The sequence below is a fragment of the Vipera berus genome (genome assembly GCF_964194415.1).
Source record: "Vipera berus genome assembly, chromosome: 2".
NCBI lineage: Eukaryota > Metazoa > Chordata > Lepidosauria > Squamata > Viperidae > Vipera > Vipera berus.
Window position 1 is genome coordinate 148,071,392 of NC_138203.1, and position 12,462 is coordinate 148,083,853.

The window sequence follows — 12,462 nt, forward strand, 5'->3', positions numbered from 1 at the left end:
AGCAAAAGAAATGAGAATACTGTATTAGGATATTATCTGTTGCCTGTGTTGTGGAACTAAGTACACATACAGGGAGATATCAGCCTCTTGGAAGATAGCTGCTTCCATCATCTTGGCAAGAGGATACTCCTGCCAATTCTAGCTTTGAGGAGGGCCCATGAGATTTGGATTAAGCATTACATTGCATTCCTCTTTGCAGACTAATCTACAGAGGTCAACATTCGATTGGAGAATGCTTTGTCTTTGTAAGCCTTTAGATACAGGATAACTTTAAAGTGTCAAGTTTAACATAAAAGCACATCGCTTTGCATTCAAACTGTATTTGTCCTCAAAGCCTTCAAGAAATATCTTCAAAGAATTCATGGTTTTGGCTTTTAAAACATTCTTTTTAATGCTGTCATATCCTTGCAGATCTCTTGGCTTCAAGCTGGTGTGCTACATAATTTAATTATTACAAGACATCTGTTGCAATAGTAATTACATAGACAAATCCTAGTGAACCCCTGATTTGGTATACCCTAGCAACTCACATGCTTAATGTGACCAGTGAAGGAGGATTTCATAATACATGGGAAGGAAGCTAACTTTGCCCTCATGACATTCAAAAATTCTCATCTATGGGCTCCCTGCAGCCAATGTAAGCTGTAGAATCAGTCACACAGGCTTGGATTTTGTCTCTTAAAAAAGAGAGGGAATCAGCCAAGTCATAATTGCATATGAAGAATGAAGATCTACTGGCTGACTTGCTATAAATACAGATATTGTATTCTTTGCCTGAGATGGACAATCAGCAGCCTTTGGCCTAGTCCAGGGATAGGCAACCTTGGCTCTTTTATGACTTGTGGACTTCAACTCCCAGAATTCCTGAGCCACCATGGCTGGCTCAGGAATTCTGGGAGTTGAAGTCCACAAGTCATAAAAGAGCCAAGGTTGCCTACCCCTGGACTAGTCAAAAGTGCTTCATAAATAACCAGGGCCTATCTCTTGTCAATAGAGATATTTTCTGTCTCCCAGCTACCTATTGGGTGGGAGAGTAGGAAGTAGAATCGGGGAGAAAATTCGGTGATCCAAAGAGAGGAGGTATACTGCCATCTAGCTCATATGGCTTTGGTCTTTACCATTGCACCCCATTCCTGGCTTAACTGTTCAAAACATCATTTTCTCTCAGTCTCAAGCAGAAGCTCACGTGTTTTAGCATGGGTACAACATGCATATTATCCAACTCCTCCCTCTTCAATAGAGGAAAAGACTTTCTTAAATCAAGCAGAAGCTGCTGGCAACAGGATGGAACCTGTTAAGTTGGGTTTGCGGATCGATGAGACACAGACGTCAGGAGTGCAAGAGCCTTTATTAGGAGATAGCGTGGTACGAACTGGGGAACAAAGGTCACCTGCCTTATTTTATACCTGACCAGGTGAATGCTTGTCCAATAGGTTTAAACTCAGGTTTCCCGCCAGCTGGGCAGCCAATCCCTTTAAATCCGGCTTTCCCGCCGAACGCTGTTCCTGCATGGAGCTGTCCAGCTCCGTGCCTCCTTATTCAGCTGTCACACGTGCATGCTATGCCAGCATACACTACAGAACCCACTGAGTCTCACGTATCCTCTTCAGCTTCAGGTGGTTTGGATCTTGCAGGAACCAGGATTCCTCAGGAAAGAGGTTGGCAGGGAGGTATCATTTGCCCAAAGGCTGGTCTATTCTCTCGAGGAAAAATGCTATGATGATGATAGACGAAAACCAAAGTAAGAACCGTACCACATTTCATGTATTTCCTATGTATGCTAACTAATGTTTTATGTGTTCTTTTGATTTACGGGCAGATCAATCTCATCTTGCATTTGCCCAGAGCCGCCTATTGCCCTCCTAGGTTTTCTACTGGAGATCTTTTTAAGTTGTGATCTGTGGTTTGACCTTTCTGTTTATAGCAACTGTGGGGGTAAAAGGTACCCCTCCATGCTACCAATCCTATGAGATGTCCCTCCCACATGTGAACTGCTTAATGTGCCCTTATAAGAAGACATTCACAGCAAGCTAAATAGACCCTGAGTGACAACCAGCAACAGGAACTAGTGGCCTACTAAATTACTGCACCTTGTTCGTATTCACTGACCACATCTCAACAATTGTATAACTGCCTTACTGACCTAGGAGAAACAGAGAAATGATGAAATGATGAGGCGGCCATCCAGATGGGTTTATCTAAAGTATTTTAATGTCATGCTGTAATTTACACTAGGTCTACATTCTCCTCTTGTCTTTGAATTGTAGTTGGCCAAAGGCATCTAAGCTCTGGTTCTGCCTTTGCTTAGGGGTGCTCAGCAAGCTATCACTTTGCTTGGAACTTGATGTAGATGATTGTGGTCTACATGCTTAATAAATTTATGTTGCATTTTCAAAATAATGCGAGGCTTTGGTTAGTGAATGTTACACGTGACTAGTTATGCTAAAAAAAGGGATTCTTTTTGAGAATTTTAATTTAGTTTTAATTTTAATTTTAACTGGGGTTTTACTTATTCAGGGACAAATATAATTTTTTAAATTTGTTTTTAACTTTTGTATTTTTGTTTTTAATCACCCTGTAAACTGCCCTAAGTCCTTCGGGAAAGGGCGGTATATAAATGTAATAAAATAAATAAAAATATTCTTTATTCTTTGAGAAGCTGACCTATCTTCTAAAAAGAGAGGTTGGTCACCCTTATAACACACTTGAACATGCTGAAATCAGGAGATGATGTTCTGTATAATGAATTTCATTATCATTTTTATATTTTTCCATTTTATTTGCCAGAAAGATCCACAGCATGGAGCTTGGGAAGCGTGTCTTCTCTGTTTCATATGCTAAGGCTTGGAGGAGAATGCCATGTAGAGATGGTGGCAGTGAGCACTACCCAGCTGCTATACCAAAGCAAGAAGTGAAGCTAGGGTGTGTAAATCCAGGTAGTTTCTGCGTAGGGAGACTTTACTCAACCAACTCACCCTTGATACAACAACTGCGTTCTATGCCAGCTTGGGTTGTATCGCTCAAACTGTTTTTGTAAGTTTTCCATAGGTTGTTCCATCATTGTTCTATGCCATTCTGCAAAGCTTTTGAGAGATATCTGTGACAAATTCTCTACATTCCTATCATTGATGTGTTACTCTTGATACATTTCCCCTGAAGGAATGTTTAGCAGTGAGAAAAAAAGAGATAACCCCATCCTTGTGGTATAGAGAAATAAAAATTCCAAAGTCAAGATCAATTCCTGGTGATTACATGGAGCATTCATGTAGCTTTTTTTTTTTTTGATAATGTGAAGGAACGGGTTTGCCTTCTTCTAAAACACATTTTTGACTCCCAAGTCTCCATGAAAAGAAGTTATATCCACTGATTTGGCCGGCCAAAGCTTTCAGTTACTGCAGACCACTTAAACTACAGTCAGATAGGTTTGAAAGTATGAGGACTCTACTCAACTCAATCATTCCATTTATCAAGTGAGCAACAGAAAATGAGAAATATCTAATGATCGGTGGCCACTTGAGTCCCATGTTAAATTCAACATTAAGACCTAGCTAGTTATCCACTCTTGTGCCTTGAGACAGTTAAACTACTTCTTCCTGTTCTTGCTTGTTCTTCTAGAGCAAGGGTCGGCAATCTTAAACACTCAAAGAGCTACTTGGACCTGTTTCCCAGAGGAAAAAAAACACTGAGAGCTGCAAAATGCACACGCATGCGAGCACATGCGAGGAAGGAAACTTGATTGAAGAGTTTAATTAAAAAGATTGACTTTGTATTAATTACTAATGATTTTTTTCCTAGGATTAAGAAGATCAAGATTTGTCCAAGAACTATATCTGATCATAGTCCAGTATGGTTAGAGATAGAAAAAGATAATGGAGATAGACGGTCTTGGCGTTTAAATGAAAATTTGTTTAGATACCAGGAAAATGTGGAAGAGTGTAAAAAACAGATGAAAGAATTTTTTAAAATTAATATGCATAAAGGTACTTCTATTGAGATGGTTTGGGATGCAAGTAAAGCTTATATGAGAGGTGTATTAATATATTTGAATAATAAACATAGACGTAAACTGGAATTTAAGAGGAAAGAATTAGAGGATGAAATTAAGGAAAAAGAAAAGGCTTTAATTTTGAATCCATCTGATGGGAAGATCAAAGAGGTAATTACTTTATTAAGCGGTCAGTTTGATACCTTAATGGCAGATCAAGTGGCAACTAATTTACGGTATGCTAAACATAACAGTTTTTGCAATGCTAATAAACCGGGTAGATGGTTAGCTTACTTTTTAAGGAAGAAGCAAAGAGCTTGTAATATAGATAGAATAGAACATAAGGGTAAAGTAGTGTATCAGCAGAATCTTATTAAAAAGACTTTTGTTGATTTTTATTCTAAGTTGTATGCTAGAGATAAGATTAGAGATGTAGATATAGATGAATATTTGATAAAAGCCAATATTCCTGTTCTTACGCAAGAACAAAAGGAAGGGATGAACCAATTGATAACTGATGAAGAATTTTTTTTAGCAATTAAACAATTAAAAGTGGGTAAAGCGCCGGGAACTGACAGTTTGACTGCCGTTTACTATAAAAATTTACAGTTAGAAATGGCGGAACCTTTAAGGGAACTGTTTAAGACAATTCAATTGGGAGGAAGGGTGCCTCCATCGTGGAAAACTGCTTTTATTTCGTTGATCCCGAAGGAAGATCAGGATGCCACCCAAGCTAAAAACTACAGACCAATATCGCTTTTAAATACTGATTATAAGATATTTGCAAAAATCTTAGCTAACAGATTAATGAAGGTAATGATCTTCTGCTCACCTGGCAAGCTGGCTTCACGCTGTTCTCTGACAAGCTGACACTCTTATTGGGCTGGTTCTCTTGTCCTGCTGCTTCCTGCTTCCTGTGGAGACAGCAAAGGCAGGAGCCCTACAGAGAGAGAGAGAGAGAGAGAGAGAGAGAGAGGGGGGGGGAGGGAGGGAGGGAGAAGCGCAAGTGCCTCTCTCTCTCTCTCTCTCTCTCTGTGAACCGGGAGCCTCAGGAGAAGGCTGAAAGAGCCGCATGCGGCTCCAGAGGCGTGGGTTGCCAACCCATGTTCTAGAGGATGGTTCCCCAAAGTGGTCAATATCAGTCCCCAAGGGTTGATAGGACTATTTATTATTGTTATTGATTTATTATTGTTATTGTTATTATTGTTCATATTAGTTAAAACAGTATTAAGTTATTTTCATATAATAAATGTGTGGGAGTCAATGAACAATCTGAAACCATGAAAGGGTCAATGAATTGAAGGGTCTGCAATCCCTGTTCTAAAGAATGGTGGGAATAGAATTTGATTGACACCAGCCAAAAAACAGGAGGCCATGAGGTCTAGTCCCACTTTAGCCATGAAAGACAGCTGGGTGACTTTGGGCCAATCATTCTCTCTCTCAGCCCAAGCCACCTCACAGAGTGGTTGTGGTGGGGAAAATAGGAGGAAGGTGTGTTGCATATGTTTGTCGCCTTAAGTTATTTATAAAAATAAGAATGGTGGGATGCAAATAAATAAATAAATAAATAAATAAATAAATAAATAAATAAATAAATAAATAAATAAATAAATAAATAAATAAATAAATAAATAAATAAATAATAATTGGCCCAGCAATATGATTCTTAGGTAAAACAGCCTTGGTGGAGCAGTGGGTGAATGCCTCCTTAAGTAACACCAGGTGCCTGCAATTAGTGCAGGTTCGAGTCCCACCAGGCTCAAGGTTGACTCAGCCTTCCATCCTTCCAAGGTAGGTAAAATGAGGACCCAGATTGTTGGGGGCAATATGCTGACTTTGTAAAAATGCCGCTTGGGGGGGGGCTGAAAGCCCTAATAAGCAGGCATATACATAGAATGAAGGCTATTGCTAAGCACATTGATTTGTGCTTCTTAGATTGTAAGCCGCCCTGAGTCTTCAGAGAAGGGTGGGATATAAATGGGATTTTTTTTTAAAAAAATGCTTTCTTCAACTTTCTTAATATAAATAGTTAGGGGACCCTGTCTAAGTGCGGGAACTTTTTGTTTGTTTGGGAAACAGCCACACAATTTAAAATGTATCAAGCAGCTCACGCAAGGCATATACCTCCTGTGCCAGACAAATCAAGAAGTACCTTTGTGAGTTGTCTAACAGCACACTTCAGATGCCAGGTTTTGATCCACTTAATTAAGCAAATGACACATTTTGCTGATTAAGTATGCTGTGATTCAGTGGTATCATGTGCTCAGTGTTTCACTCATTTTCTAACTTGCTTGCACACCACTACTTATCAAATGGATGTCAAAAGTAAATAAAACAACAGCTATCCTAAACACGTCTCAATATTGCCTACCAAATACAACCACAGGCTTCACTTCACCCAGCAGCAAAGAGTTGATAAAATTGCACACACTTTACCTACTGCTCCATTATTCTTTACTAATTGAGGGGCATGATTTAGCCAAGAATTTACACAGTCTGCTAACAGGTATGCAGACAAACCTCGTTCAATACATTATGCTAAAGAGGAATGTTTATTACCTGCTGAGTCTTTTGGAGTCATGGTAGACATCGCAATTCTATAGTTATCATCTTAGTCAATACAAGCTGATAACTGTGCAAGCCGTTCCTCTGGCAGGCTCATTATCTTTCCATTAGTGGTGCATTGATGAAAGCTAACCAAAGCAATTATTTGACTATGGGTTGCTTTCAGGCAGGGGTTGGAGAAAGGCAAATGAAACAGGAAACTCCTTGTTATCCTGGCACTCCTGTTTGCTTTTTCTCTTTTAATGATTCCTAGTGAAGCAACAGGTCAGAAAGGTTGGGATCTTATGCTTGCATAGTTGGGTTCTTGAGGGACTTGACAGGAGGTTAAAATGACGGCTTGCCAAATAATACAGAGGGGGAAAAAAGGGTCAGCCATTTACAGTAGTTGGACTCCTATATGAGTCCACTGAGATCCGTTTGGTATAATTCACTACATATTTACAGAGGAATATACCTTGTTTCTTTCCCGTATAATTGTGCTATAAAAAAGCATGACTTCAGTCAGCGATGACTGATGAAGAGAAGTCTTGCCCATGGCCCTTCACTTGAGAGGCGCTGCGGGACTCAACACTCTTTCTGTTTCTGCTTAACATCCAAAAGAAGCCACTGGATGAGGACATTCCTTCAGTCTGGGGTCAGGTATCATCACCCTGGCTGGCCAAGTGATGTGCCTGAAATACTAACTTGGTGCCAGGAGGATGTGCAGGTCTGGATGGAGAGAAAAAGGTCCGGTCCTGAGATGACTGATCAACTGTGTCTATTTGCCTCCCCCACAGCCACCTCCAAGATCTGGAGATGTTCCATTGCCGACTCTTAATGGAATTGCACTCCCTCATTCAAGGTTTATGAGTGATCTGCAGTCCTCTTGGATGCTCAGCTTCTGAGGGCCTTTGCACAGGTACAGCTAGTGCACCAGTTGCGCCCTTCCCTGCCTCAGAAGCCATTTCAGGCAGTCACTCATGCCCTAGTCATCTCATGATTGGATTGCTCTAATGGACTCAGTCTTATGTCATTCAGGAAAATATAAAAGACCTGGTTGGTTCCCCAGGCCTTGGGGCAGATTTTTTTTCTCCCCCCCTTTTAGAACAGAATAGAATAAAGCTGGAAGGGACCTTGGAGGTCTTCTAGTCCAGCCCCCTGCTCAAGCAGGAGAACCTATACCATTTCAGATAAGTAACTATCTAGCCTCTTCTTAAAAACCTTCAGTGATGCAGCACCAATGATTTCTGGAGGCAGGCTGTTTCACTGGTTAATTGTCTTCACTGTTAGGAAATTTCTCCTTAATTCAAGATTGCTTCTCTCTTTGGTCAATTTCCAACCATTGTTTCTTGCCTTGCCTTCTGGAGAATAATTTGACCCCCTCTTCTTTGTTGCAGCCCCTCAAATACTGGAATACTCCTATCATGTCTCCCCTATTTCTTCTTTTCTTTAGACTAGCCAAACCCAAGTCCCGCAGCCGTTCTTCGCATGTTTTAGTCTCCAGGCCTTTGATCATTTTAGTTCCTCTTCTCTGAACTTTTTCCAAAGTCTCAACATCTTTTTTGTAGTATGGTGACCAAAATTGGTTGCGGTATTCCAGTTGTGGTCTCACTAGGGTTTTATAAAGTGGTATTAATACTTCGCGTGATCTTGATTCTATGCCTTTGTTTATGCAACCCAGGATTGTATTAGCTTTTTAGGCTGCTGCTGCACATTGCTGGCTCATAGTCAAGTCATCGTCCACTAGGACTCCAAGATCCCTCTTACAGTTGCTGTTTTTGAGCCAGGTCTCGCCTAATCTGCACTCATACCTTTGATTTGATCACTTTACTCTTCTACTTTGTTGTATCTCTAATATGTCTTTACATACATATTAGTTTCCAAAGGTAAGCTGCCCAGAGTCATATAGAAGCTGGGCAGCCATACATAAATGACAGAGAGAGAGAAAGAGAGAAAGAAAGAAAGAAAAATACATAAAGAAAGAATAGTTCTCGACTTACAACAGTTCATTTAGTGACCATTCGAAGTTACAACAGCCCTGAAAAAAGTGACTTATGACCATTTTCCACACTTAAGACCTTTGCAGCATTCCCCATGGTCACGTGATCAAAATTTGGACACTTGGCAACTGGTTCATATTTGTGATGGTTGCAGTAACCCAGGATTATGTGATCCCCTTTCGCAACCTGCTGACAGGCCAAATCAATGGGGGAGCCAGATTCACTTAACAATCGTGTTACTAACTTAACAACTGAAATGATTCACTTAACAACTGTGGCAAGAAAGATCATAAAATGGGGCAAAGTTTACTTAACAACTGTCTCACTTAGCAGTGTTGGGCTCATTTGTGACCGTAAGTTGAGGATATCCTGTAATAGACTTACCGTTGCTTAGTAGATATAAATGTAGTTGTTGATTGGGAAGGGGGTAATAGGAGGGCTTGGGTTACCTCGATCCATCTTGGACTGGAAACTAATCTTCACCAGCTTACTCAAAACCTAAATTTATATCTAGATGAAACGTTTCCTTTTCTCAAGACTGTAACCTGCCTCAATGTTCATCGGTTTTGTTAATTTATTGTCACATTTATTTGTCAAATTTAGAAGGCCATCCAGTCCATATGAAGTCTTGATGGCTTGCATCATTAAATACAGTAAAAATCAATAAAACAAAGAAAAGACCAATACATTGTATGTCCAGAAGAGGAGATATCCAAAGTAACCAAAACATCCTGTAAGAGGGATGCCCCTCACCTTAACTTAGTTTGGGGAAATTTTTCAGAGTTTTTAAAGACAATCAATGGGGGCATTTTAAATAATAAGAACCCAACTTCCCCAAAATGCATCTTACCAGGTTTTCTTGCCATGCAATCTTGTTTTTTGAGTTCCAAACAGGCGGCAAAAAGATTATCAGGCTTCTTAAAGTAAAAAATTTCTTCTTATTGGTTCATCAGTTGCTCTGCGAATAATAATTTGGCTACATCTGCTCAGCTGGAAAACTGGGAAGGTCTGCTTTTTCATTATTTCCTTATCTTGTCTTCTAAATCTATGCAGAAAAAGAACCAGAGAATTATATATAAGTTCATTAGATGCAAGCTTTCCTTAATTTCACTGATGCAAGCAAGTAGGTATGCTTGTAACTAAATTACTAGATCATATAAACTAAATACACTGCACATCAATATGTGGTTTGATTGCTGCCCAATGACCAGCACGTTGCATGTTTAATTAATATGCAACATTAACTTCACATTATACATCTATTATGTATCTGTCTGCAAGGTAATATTTTATGTGATGGAGTATACAACTATGGCAATTACATATCATATTGCATATCCACATTGCAACTTTACATTGTTCTTATCTCATGCTGATGTCAGCTGGACTCTAAACTGGTTTAACAAAAAAATTGTTGGGACTGAGATGCTGTGGCAATCACCTGGCAGGTGTTCAGTCTCCTCCCAGCCAACTCTGTTTCTGCTATGCCTTCCCAACTTGCCATGCCCTGTGCTAGGAATACATATAGCTACACACACACACACACACTTGAAAATGTGTTTGTACAAAATGAAATACATATAAAACTAAAGCATGAAAATGCACATATATTTTAACACAACCAGCTTTAAAATAAAGGTATCTTTCTTGCACTTTCCCTCTCTAAGCTGTATAAGGTCTACTGCAGCGATTTCTGCTACTAGTGGTGCTTTAATAGCATAGTGTTTATAATACTTACTTGACACACAGAACTTCAGTGGTTTGAAATCTGGCAGAATTTCCCTGCCATACCTACTTTTCCAAGTGACAGGAAAAATGATAAAAAAAGGAATGCCTTTTTTATTTGTTTAAAAAAAGCTCTGTAGAAATGTAGGTAGCTCAGAGAAAGAAAAACAGTAATTAAAAAAGTTGCTTCTCATGTTATGTTAATCACTATAGCAATGATTAGAGCGCTACCGGGAGGCAACCACTGATCCAGGTAGGAGAGCATTTCTGCATCTTCTCAGTAGCCAATGAAATTAAAGAGGAATTTCTAGATTGAAGACAGTAAAGTGCAACAAACTAGCTTGGAGCAACTTTCTGATGCAAACCAGAAAACACTTCTTTAAAATATGAAAAATTGGTGGAGGTTGCATTTATGGAATCATCTGAGGATGAGTGTGTAGCGGAGCTGGCTGAGAGGCTTTGCAGGAGCTTGGCCGGAAAGAGGGAAGTGGAAGCTCGGACATCTGTGGCCAGTTTGGGCATGGCGGGCATAGATTGGGCAGAAGAAGAGAAAAGGAAAAGGAGAAGGGGTCAGGGTGGTTGTTGCTGTAGTCAGGGAGAGACCAGGTGAAGCCAAAGAGGAGTTTGAGAGTTTTAGCTGATTTTCTCTTTCTAAAGGAGAGGGAAGAGAGAGTGAGAAAGTGGAGTTTTATTGCTTCTTTTGCAGGGGAGGAATACCCTGAGCGGAGGGAAGAGAGAGAAAGGGAAAAAAAGTTGGGGACCAGGCAGGGAATCCTGGACGAGCCCCCATGTGTAGCATTACCCCCTCAAGGGGTGCCAAAGCCCAGGCCCTCCTATCCCTCCCCCTTCAGTCTGGCTCACAGCTGCACTCTCTAACATTGGCAACAATGTCCTTTAGGCAGGAACTCACACGGAGTGAAGAGATGACAGGTTCTCGTCATTGAGGGACTCACAGGTACAAAGATGACCCACCCCAAACACACAGTCAGTGCTTAGCAACCCCAGGCAGTTGTGGCAATAATAGTCAGTAGTTTGTAGTAGCCGTTTGGGATGCAAAAGGGGTGGGGAAATCCTCCAGCTCCAGGCAGCAATGGGGAACCTGAATGAAGATGGTTGATGCTCCACAGCCACAGCTCATTCCACAGAGGCAGATCCCTGCAATGTCCACACTCACACCGGTAATAGTAAGCAAAGTTTGGATGGCTGCTGGTCTCTGAGACCATAGCGACCAGCTTCTCCTTTCTTTCTGTCGATGCTTGTAGTCCCAGGTCTCTCTATGGCAATTCCCCTTCCCTCCCTTCCTTTATTGTTAAAATCTGAATCTAACACTCCAGCAAACTTTCTCTCTGCCCACACTCTCTCTTCCCTCTGCTCAGGGTATTCCCCCCCTGTGAAAGAAGCAATAAAACTCCACTTTCTCACTCTCTCTTTCCTTCCCTCTCCTTTAGAGAGAGGGAATCAGCTAAAACCCTCAAACTCCTCTTCAGCTTCACCTGGTCTCTCCCTGACTACAGCAGCAACCGCCCCCACCCCCTTTCTCCTTTTCCTTTTCTCTTCTTCCACCCAAAAGGAAGAGCATCCAGCCAGGAAGGGCATCCAGCCACGCCCGCTGTGCCCAAACCAGCCACAGCTGTCCACTTCCCTCTTTCCGGCCAGGCTCCTGCAAAGCCTCTCAGCCAGCTCCACTACAAGTGGAAGATTGCAATGTGGATTTCTGCCATTCAGAAATGAGTAGTGGGCCATAATCACAATGGGGATACCTGGAAGTTTGGATATGCCCTAGTATATTTGAAGGATTGAATAGCACAGGAGTTTGTAAACTATTAAGTTGCAACTTCTCTATTTCAAATATCTAAACAGCAGCCAATCCAGCAAATCACTGGTTGTGACAGAATATAATTGGCTGTAAATATGCAATAAAATAAACAACATTAAAGAGTATAGTACCTTTGATCTCTCTCCTGTTGCTTTCTTAGGGAATTTTTTTTCTTTTCTTTTTCAGCCCTGTAATTTCTTTTTATCGGTGTGGAGTCAGGGTGACTGAATGAAACTCGAGTGTTTACTGGCTGGATGCCCTTCCTTTTCTTTTTTCTCCTAATAAAAGTATTTTATTAATTTATAATATAAAATACCAAAATACAAAAGCAAATAGTAGGGAACAAAGGTAAGGGAAAGAGAAAAAGAGAAGTGTGGAGAAGAGGGGGAAAA